This window comes from Pongo abelii, chromosome 22, assembly GCF_028885655.2.
Source record: "Pongo abelii isolate AG06213 chromosome 22, NHGRI_mPonAbe1-v2.0_pri, whole genome shotgun sequence".
Lineage (NCBI taxonomy): Eukaryota > Metazoa > Chordata > Mammalia > Primates > Hominidae > Pongo > Pongo abelii.
Genome location: NC_072007.2, coordinates 39,688,906 through 39,699,832, shown reverse-complemented (window position 1 = coordinate 39,699,832; position 10,927 = coordinate 39,688,906).

Genomic DNA, 10,927 nt, shown 5'->3' with positions numbered 1-10,927 from the left:
TGGGAGACAGCCTTTCTTGGTGCCAGCTGTGACCAATTACTATTTTACAGAGACAGTTAACAACCACCTGACCATACCTGATAGTCACCTGACATTCCTGATGGGCACAGAGGAGCCCTCTCCTGCCCTGCTCATGCCTGACTAGCTAGCTAGCTACTGTAATATTATTAGCTCCATGTTATTTGTATTATTATTATTATTGGCTCCATTTTAGCAAGAGTATTTAATATTTCCTTGAATCACATCCCACCCACATTAAAATACCAAGAATCCCTTCAAGATGTGTCCCTGGCCCAATCCTCCACAATGGCTTACCTCGTGCAGGCATGCAATCATTCACATATTCATTCCCTTAACATGCCTATCTTAAGAAAGGTGCTCTATAAGCCTCTGTAAATATGAGAAGTGAAAAATAAAGTGTCTCCATCTACAACTTGCTAACATTCTCACCCTAAGATTGTGATTTAAAATACATCTCCTGTAGATTCAGCCATGTTATCTGTGCAGTATCTGGGACTAGGTTTTGGTTTGCTAGACTTTGGTTGGTGGTCTTTCGGTGTTTGTGTGTTTGTCAGGAGAGGTGTGAGATTATGGTGCAGAAATTACCTTCACTTTTGCCAATGCATAGAGTACAAACAGCCCTCTTCCAGAAGTATCTATGCTGTTTATAGAGAGTTAATAGGAGCGCACCCCAGAGGATTCATTTAAACACAACTCACTTTGTTAAACTTTTTAAATGGAACTGATATCAGCAATAATACCAACGTAAAGCATTATTTCAGCCTTTTGCACGACATAAAAACCACCTCGTCTTTTTTCACAAAATCGTTCCCTCTGTCACTAACAGCATTCAAGATTAGATCAGTTTGACTGTCAACTATTTTTACTTTTCAAGCACGGATCAACGGCACACTCTGCCTGATATCATTAAGATAACCTGAGGATAACTAGCCATACATCGACAAAGGGAGAGATTCATTATTGTGATTAAATAAACCAAGCTGATTATTATAATTCCAATTATAATTCTCCCCCACCACACAGCTCCCTGTTACTAAAACATTCTCTCCCAGAAATAAATACATTGCCATACATCTCATTTCTTTTTTTGACTTTTTAAGTTTTGCTTTTGAAACCTCAACACTCTTCTTTGGGTAAATTAAGTAGTTCAATGAGTAGGTCCCTCATTATTACTTTAAATAATCAAGAGTTCCAACCTGATTTCTACATTTTTATATTGTCTCTAGTTAAATACTACTTGAATGAATGAGAGTGGTCTCTTTTTCCATAACAATGCAATTTTAAATGTTTCAATATTATTTGCAGGAAACTTTTACCTTCCCAGCTGACTGATTATCATATTTAACAAAGCCTTTTTTGTGTGAGAGTGAACAGCCCAGCAATTGCCATCATTTGCATGCACACTAAAACTAGCGCTGGGAATGTGACCTTCATTTAGGCGTTGAATAATGTTCTCTAAGCTTTATCCATCCTGCCTGCTAATCACCACAGCTACAACACAGTCCCGTGTTGGGCAACTGAATTGTTTTTGCAAACAAAAAGTAAATTGTCTATTAGCGTGTCCGCACATTTCCTTGTCTCAGAGAACTAACATAAGGAAAGGTCATTGAAGGAAACAGACAGGGTTCCAGTTAAATGTTATTGGTGGGTAGGGGGATAGAGTCCAGTGATAAAGAAAACTATTAACCTTGTTTTTTTCCTCTTTGTTTGTGCCTTTGTTTGGGAAATAGGTCTATAATAAGAGATTAAAACTCCCCACCAAAAGCAAAGTAAGGGCCTGCTAAATCGATTTTTATATGTTAAAAAAAAAAGGTAGATCTACATTGCTGATATGGAAAAAAATGAAGATACTGAGTTATAATGCATAAATCTGGAGCTATTATCATGAGTCCAGATGGAGTATTTTAGACATTCTAAGGAGCTCCTAAAAGGCACAGGAAAGAGATGAAATTTCTTATAATTGAAATAAATCCTTTTGCATGATTACAAGGCAGATCTTAGGCTACTCACAAGAAATGAAACTTAAAAGGAGAGGTTGGTAAGGGTGAGGAGATTCTAGGCCATTGAACTCAAAAAGCACGTGTCCCGCAGCAGCTGCCATTAAATAAATATTCTAGATCTATAACGGTTCTATCCCTGGTGACTATTTGCATGGTAAATGGATAAAAGCACAGTTTTAGAATCTCTTACTTATGTAGATTAGAAGGGAAAGAATAATTCATAGTTCTTTCCTGCCCAGAGGTTTACACACTCCACTCCAAAAAGGAAAATGATATGTCATCAGCAAATATACAACAAGGAACCACTTAAAATTCTGGTTTCATTAATCATCATATGCATTTGCTTTTCTATCCCAGTTCTTTGCAAACTTCAGTGCATACACACACATTAAAAAGATATATAAATATGTTTGTGTAGTTATTTATGTAGAATATATATATTTAGCCTGTGTGTGGCTGGTAGGCTCAACTGATTAAAGTCCTGTTCTAATGAGGCTAGGTCAGAATTTCTCTGACTCTGCTTTCTGGCCAGGAATAGCAATCTGATTTCTGATTAGCCAAGTTCTAAAGGCACACAGTGAGTCCCTAGGTGGAGCAGGCAAGAAACTGTTGGAAGAACAAGACTTCCGCATGATGGAAAGAAAAAAGACCAAGTGACAAGACCTGCCGGAGGGAAGCTGGAAAGTCTGTTTGGACAGGTAACATTTTCATTTGCCAGTATGTCTATTCAGGGCATAAAGTATAACTTAAATAACTAACTTACAGCTTTGGTCACTAAAGAAAAACCAGAAGAAAATTGCATAGACACTATCGCGGGTCATCTCCCTCTGGAATTTTAGAAGGTAGGTTGGTTGGATTTTCAGATTAGAAAGTCCATGGCTCAGGAGAATCAAAGAGGTCCAGGTGGAGAAGAAGAAAGGTGCAGGCTGGACTGTCGCTGGGCTTTACCAGATGAGGTGAGATCATAGGGTGATAATTTGTGCTTCTTCATGGTACCGTCAAGTTTACCAGAGAGGAGCGCAAGAGGGATCTGGGGAAGAAGTCATAGCCAGGAGCAAAGGCTGTCCCTTGTATAAAATTTCTCTAGAACCCTAGAATAGCTACAGGACAAGGTAGGAGTCCAGCAGAAGAAAGGCAAAGAGAAAGTCAGCTATGTTTGGCCGGGCGCAGTGGCTCACGCTTGTAATCCCAGCACTTTGGAAGGCCGAGGCAGGCGGATCACAAGGTCAGGAGATCGAGACCACGGTGAAACCCTATCTCTTCTAAAAACACAAAAAATTAGCCGGGCGTGGTGGCAGGCACCTGTAGTCCCAGCTACTCGGAGAGGCTGAGGCAGGAGAATGGCATGAACCCGGGAGGCGGAGCTTGCAGTGAGCCGAGATCGCGACACTGCACTCCAGCCTGGGCGACAGAGCCAGACTCCATCTTAAAAAAAAAAAAAAGAAAGTCAGCTATGTTTGGTATGACACCACTAACAACATCTCTGTAAATGTATCAGTGGAAATGAGCCACACCCTGGAAGTCTCTGGAGATCACAGGTGATATGGTTTGGCTGTGTCCCCACCCAAATCTCACCTGGAATTGTAGCCCCCATAATTCCCAGGTGTTGTGGGAGGGACCTGGTGGGAGATAATTGAATCTTGGGAGCAGTTTCCCCCATACTTTTCTTGTGGTAGTGAATAAGTCTCACAAGATCTGATGGTTTGATAAGGGGTTTCCCTTTCCACTTGGCTCTCATTGTCTCTTGTCTGCTGCCATGGAAGACAGACCTTTCACCTTCCACCATGATTGTGAGGCCTCCCCAGCCACATGGAACTGTAAGTCCATTAAACCTCTCTTTCTTTATAGGTTATCCAGTCTCGGGTATGTCTATCAGCAGCATAAAAACGGACTAATACAACAGGGGACTGCATTATCTTCAGTGGGGTCTTCAAAGATAAAAGGCTATGAAAACCTGAGAGTTGAGTATGGCAAAAGTAGATAAACCAAAGAAGTTTTTCCAAAAGATCCACCAAATCAAGAAGAGCTTGGAGGATTTGGGGAACCCGAAGCCAAAGAAGCAGTCAGTATTCAAAGACCCAGTTGTGACTTAAGATACCATCACTAATTCCAGCAACACTCCACAAAAGTCTACTAATAAAACTGGTCTTCAGTGCTTGCAGATCCCATGGTAATTTCTGGTGACAAAAAATTCTGCCAAGCATTTTGATAGCTAAAAGGAATAGCAATATGTCATTTAGGAACTTGCTACATCCAGAATGGTCTCCTACAGTTGAAGGTCAGCTGCTAAGAGGCATAGATAATTTAACTGCCTTCTTGTCTTGATCAAGGAACTGGTAACATCAATTACAAAGGCTCCTGTACAGTCTGAGTGAACACATCGAGGCCAAGAAATTTGCCTTCATGTTTGTTAAGCTTGGGTCTACACATTAGGAAAGTCATTAATGGATTGTTAGCATCTGCTGAGGAGTTCCTCAATGCCTTTCACAAGAGCAACTTCATCCGCAAGCTATACTGAGTCAATGCCAAGGTGGTAGGTTAAGTAAAACTTGAAGAGGTGATAATGATTGGTACAAAACCAGGAACTCACCAGTATGTCATCCCACCAGCCTCAACATGCAGCCACTTGTGAGCCGTGAAGGAGAGAACGAAAGAGGGGTAAGTAGTAGATAGGATTCCAACATTACAGAACAGGGCAGCAGAAGCAGCAGCATTGGAAATCTAACTCCACTTCTGATGTTAAAAGGCCTAGACATAAAATATGGGGAGTTGTTCTTCCATAATAAAAGAAAAATCCAAATAATTGAATAAGGCAACTAAGTAAAGCAATTAAATGTGATGCTTCAGGATAGACATCAAGGCCATTAATAGCAATTAATGTCTTCTGTTTGTAGTATTATGCAAGGGGCACTGTAATTTCCACATAGTAAAATGATCTATTTTTCACTTCATTAATCAGAACACATGATCCTTGTGATCAAAAAAAGTGGCCTCATTTTACTTCCCGACCAAGATTTAACTGCTAGTGCTTACAATGAGGTCTCATTTTCTCAAGACTTTATCACAGTTAAAATACATACTACAGCCCATTAGTCAGTAGGCTATGGATTATTATAATAAATACTTAAAACCACTTATCAAAATAAAGAGCCAAAGCACACTCTGCCATGCAGTGGGCCCAGTTTTTTAATCAGAGTCTCTCACTTGCTAATTGGAAGTACTCAGAACTCCAAATGACTTGTCTTATCATTGGTGAGAATTAAAAAGGTTTTATACACTGGAGATATTTTAGCACTTTTCCCAACTAGGTCACCCTCATTACCTTAGCTTTGAAGCTTCTCTTACATTTTCTTTCTTATACGTCAGTTCAAGAAACAGGCTTTCAGAGACAAGTACACTGACCCTCTCAGCCAACGATCCACCAAGTGACTATTCCACACGTAGGCAGCTGTACACATAGCCACTTGCCAGGGGGGAAAGAAAATCAATTTATTCCGGAAGACTATTGAAGCTATTTTATTTTGCTTATTTTTACAATGTACCAGGCTCCTGCCTGAAAAGCAGGCTGGCTTATTTTGTGTGTTTATTTATAGGGTGCACTTATAGTATTTATTTATATACTTATTTATAACAGTGTATTAAACTGATATCAGACCGATTAGAAGGAGTGATGGCAAATACATTCGCTTGTTTCTTTGTTTTTAAAATTGTGCTGGAATGGTAATGAGGTTGGGAAAATATCATTACCTCCAGAATACTGGACTGTGCATCTGCCTAGGATCTTTCTCTGAGTCCCAGGAAACAATGGCAGCCAACAGTGAATAGATGAAGGGCCACCTGATAGAGGAAGAGATAATGAGGACCCCTGAGAGGGGATAGGAGCACAAAGGGGGCCAGTGAACAGCAATCCGCTTGAGGAAAATATTTATTTCGTCTGAAGTCAAAAGGGGGAAACTGAATAGATCTTAGCAGCCACAAATGGTCAAGGGAGCCTATAAACCAGATCATTAGAGAGTGTGCGTAACCCCTCAAACACAGTGACTTCTCCTGCCTTGGGAGGCCCCTGAAGGCCTCTGGTTGGTAAGTGCAGGGATAAAGACACCAAAGCTGGCTAGGCATGGTGGCTCACGCCTGTAATCCCAGCACTTTGGGAGGCCAAGGCGGGTGGATCACGAGGTCCAGAGATCAAGGCCATCCTGGCCAACATGGTGAAACACTGTCTCTACTAAAAATACAAGAATTAGTCGGGCATGGTGGCGCCAACTGTAGTTCCAGCTACTCAGGAGGCAGAGGCAGGAGAATCGCTTGAACCCGGGAAGTGGAGGTTGCAGTGAGCTGAGATTGCGCCACTGCACTCCAGTCTGGGGACAAAGCGAGAATCCATCTCAAAAAAAAAAAAAAAAGACATCAAAGCTAACTCTTCACTTTCAACAAGCTTTCCATTTGAAGTTCTAAAGAGCCTCTAACCTCCCAGAACCCACCATCTGCCGGGTCTTTTGAATGAGGTCAAAGGTAGCCCACTCTGTGGGCTGAGATAATTGCTTCTTCAGGCTTAATTAGGACAGTTGTTTCATTATCAGCCAAGCTCCTTTTATACATTCAGCCCACATGAACTGAGTCTGAAGAGTCATCTCAGAAACCAAGCCAGGGCAGGAAAACCCAAATACCGCTCAGCAATATTCCTGTTTTTAGAAATGTTGACAATGAAAGACAAAGTCTTGAGTTTTATGTAGAAAACAGTAAAACATAAACTCATACAGTTAAAAGAATATAGTAAATGAAAGAAATACTCAAGGAAAGAATTTGGAAACATTTTCATTCTTTCGTTTGAGCATGAATATATGTAAATTCCTCCTTGTTGACTAATCTGAAGTTACTATATTCCTAACCACCCTTGTGAAATTGCCCATTTATGGATACCCTTCGCCATCACATTCCACATGGAGCAACTGCAGTTATAAAAAGGACAAATAAAAGGGGAAGCAGGCTGGTGGCTCACATCTGTAATCCCAGCACTTTGAGAGGCCAAGGCAGGCAAGATCACTCGAGCTCAGGAGTTTTAGACCAGCCTGGGCAACACGGCGAAATCCCGTCTCTACAGAAAAATACAAAAATTAGCCAGGCTTGATGGTGCATGCCTGTAGTCCCAGTTACTTGGGAGGCTGAGGTGGAAGAATCACTTGAGCCCAGGAGTTTGAGACTGCAGTGAGCTGTGATCATTCCACGGCACTCCAGCCTGGGTGACACAGTGAGACCCTGTCTCAAAAAAAAAAAAAGGCGGGGGGGGAAGCAGCTATTGTCACTACAGAATCAAAACAGAGTTAGAAATTGTCAACAGAACACTGCCTGCGGGAGTGAGAAATATGTAACCTTCCATCCTTTTGTGTCTGTCCTCTGATTACTCTTGTCTGTAATTGTGCGTTGGTCTTATGCGTTAAGTTTGGTTACAGAGTTTTTGCTATGATTCCACATCTGTTGTGACTTAAGAGACCCAGGAAAGAGGACATTTCAGCATCAAACTTTAATCCAGCATATTAGCTTGATGCAAATGTAACTGCAGTTTTGCCATTACTTTTGCCATTATTTTAGTGGCAAAACCGCAATTACTTTTGCACCAACCTAATAGTAAGTACTCTCACAGAGTTTCTTCCTTTTTCCTCAAAATTGTCCTTCTCTTCACTCTACAAAGCCAAAGACTAGTTCTTATATTTTTATTGCTAATAATTTGTTGCCGCCAAAATCTACTGGGACTTTCTCATATTCCTCATCACTCTTGACTTACTCACCTGGATAGGAATGAGGTGAGTTCATATCTCTGTCCCCACAACATTTTTTATATATTTCTGTGAAAACCCTCTGTTATCCGTGTGCTTTAGCAGGCTTTTTTATTTTCCTTCATCTCTCCTCCATGAAGCTATAAGCATCTTGATGACCGAGATTCCGATATAAAAGCAAAACACAGTGCCTGGAACATAGTAGGAGCTTACTAAGTTTATATTGAATGAATAAAAAAATAAGTTGCAAAATATGGAAGGTCAGAATCTGATTGCTCTCTCTTCCTTCACTTAGATGTCTTTCCTACTTCTAGCAACTGGCCGTTGGAGACAGTGGTTTGATTATGCAACTATATTTATTATCTCTGTCATTACCAATATATTTGAATTCATCCATTTCTTCACTCATTAAAGTACAGAAACTTGGCCAAGTGCGGTGCCTCACACTTCTAATCCCAGCACTTTGGGAGGCCGAGGCAGGTGGATCACAAGGTCAAGAGATCGAGACCATCCTGGCCAACATGGTGAAACCCCGGCTCTACTAAAAATACAAAAATTAGCCGGGTGTGTTGGCACATGCCTGTAGTCCCAGCTACTCATGAGGCTGAGCAGGAGAGTCTCTTGAACCCAGGAGATGGAGACTGCAGTGAGCTGAGATTGCGCCACTGCACTCCAGCCTGGCAACAGAGTGACACTCCATCTCAAAAAATATATATATGGAAATTCAGAATTATGTGTCTTTAAGGATTGTTGCAACTAACACATACCTTAGCTGGTCAAACTCTCCTCTTTCAAGGTAAAGAAAACAAAATCTGCATGACTGCATTCTTCTTAATAGTGTAAAAACTTGGAGATTAGGGAAAACTTTAGGAGTGGAAATGTGACTGGGAAAATGGAAGTTGTTTATTCACATTGGTTGATCTCTAAAGCTAGAATATCTGGATTTCCAGCTCCATCACTTCGGCAAGTTACGTAATCCCAGTTTTTCACATTGCTAAAATGGAAACAAAAATAGACTCAACCCAACGGGGCTCTTATAGAGTTCAACGAAATAAAGTGTGTTCAGGGCTGGCAACTGCTGAGCTCCCCTCTACTCCATATTAGGTCTTTTTACTGCTGTTATGGAGCTGTATCAGTATTCCTCACATCAGTCAGAGAAGGCCCATCCAAAGAGACACAAAGGGGTGTAAACCCAAGTGTATTCTTCATCTCGCCATACAAGCATGAACACCCACTGGCTACTCTCCTTTCGCTACCTAGAAAAACTTTCCATCCATAATGCAAACTGCATCGTAAACTCCAGGAAACACCAGCTTTCATCACATAGGTAATTTAAGCATAGCTATAACCTCCATTGCTTAAGTTCTATCTCTGTCTGTGGGTCTCCCAGTCTACCATTCTGGCCCATGTCATAACAATAGCTACCAATAACACTAATATTTATTAAGTGCTTATAATGCACCTTATGAGTTTTCACTCATTTAGTCCTCAAAACAACCCATTAAAAAGATGATTATTATATCATCTTTTTACTAATCTATTCTTCAAATTATGAAACAAAAGCAAAGAGAGGTCACATAACTTATCCAAAGACACACTATAAATAAACTATGTATAGTTAAGAGATGCATTAAAATACAAAACCATAGAGTGAAAGATGCGTTAAAATAAAAATAATTTTATATTATGACAAATTACCAGCTGGTCCAGGTATCTGGTCTTTCGGAAAAGTTACTCAATTTTACCAAAATTTGTATAAACTCTTTGTAAAAACTCTGGAAAAGATCATAGAGATTCATAAGGTAGAAAAATGTGAGACTTTCTGCAATTAAACTTGAGCAAACTGAGATAAAATTCTATAAAGATAGGAAGGAAAAAGAAAGAAGGAAGAGAAAAAGAGCAGAAGAAGCAGATCAGGGAATGAAAATAACCATAATTAAACTCTTAATGATGGCATCATTTTAGAAACATTTTATTCGTATGACTTGCTAATACTCCAAACTCTTTTATCTTTCTCTCTCTTTCCATTGTGTCCATCTGTGGAGATCCCAACCTTTGTCCTTGCATTTAAGCAGCCAAGTCATGTTCTAACCTTGACCCTGTCTTCAATCTGTGTCCCCGCACTTGCTGAAGAGACCATCAAACATTGTTACCCCAGCCAGAATGACCCATGATGCTGTCTTCCCTTAATCACCCCTTCCTACCCAATTCCTCCCAAAGTTCAGTCCATTTTAGGTCCCACCTGTCTCTTGAATCTGGCCACTAGTCTCCAGGCCCTTGTCCTCTCATCCAAGTTCCTCTCTCGTGCCAGGATTTGCATGGCCACCTTTTTGTTCCTGTGGCATCCTGGGCACCACTTCACTTCCATGTGCTATTTCTACAGCAACAGGGCTATTTTCAATGTCTAAACCCGTTACTCCCTCAACAACAGCTCCTCAGCTGTCATGGTTAATATTGAGAGTCAACTTGATTGGATTGAAGGATACAAAGTATTGTTCTGGGTGTGTCTGTGAGTGTGTTCCCAGAGGAGATTAACATTTGAGTCAGTGGACTGAGAGAGACAGACTCACCCTCGATCTGGGTGGGCATCATCTAATCAGCTGCCAGCACGGCCAGAATAAAAGCAGGCAGAAGAAGGTGGAAAGACTAGAACGGCTAAGTCTCCTGGACTCCGTCTTTCTCCCATGCTGGATGCTTCCTGCCCTCGAACATCAGACTCTAGGTTCTTCAGCTTTTGGACTCTTGGACTTACATCAGTGGTTTGCTGAGGGCTCTTGGGCTTTAGGCCACAGACTGTACTGTTGGCTTCCCTACTTTTGAAGTTTGGCGACTCAGACTTAGCCACTACTGGCTTCTTTGCTCCTTAGCTTGCAGGTGGCCTATGGTGGGACTTCACCTTGTGACCTTGAGAGCTACTTCTCCGTAATACACACCCTTTCGTATATACCTCTATCCATTAGTTCTGTCCTTCTGGAGAACCCTGACTAATACACCAGCTCTGCCGTAGCCCTCAGGGTCAGCCTGTTCTCCCCGGCCTCATTTCACGCTCTCTCCCTCTAGCTGTCTGTGCTCCAACCTGCATTCCTTAGACACACCATTCCCACCTCTGTCCTCTGCCTGGGCCCATTCGTT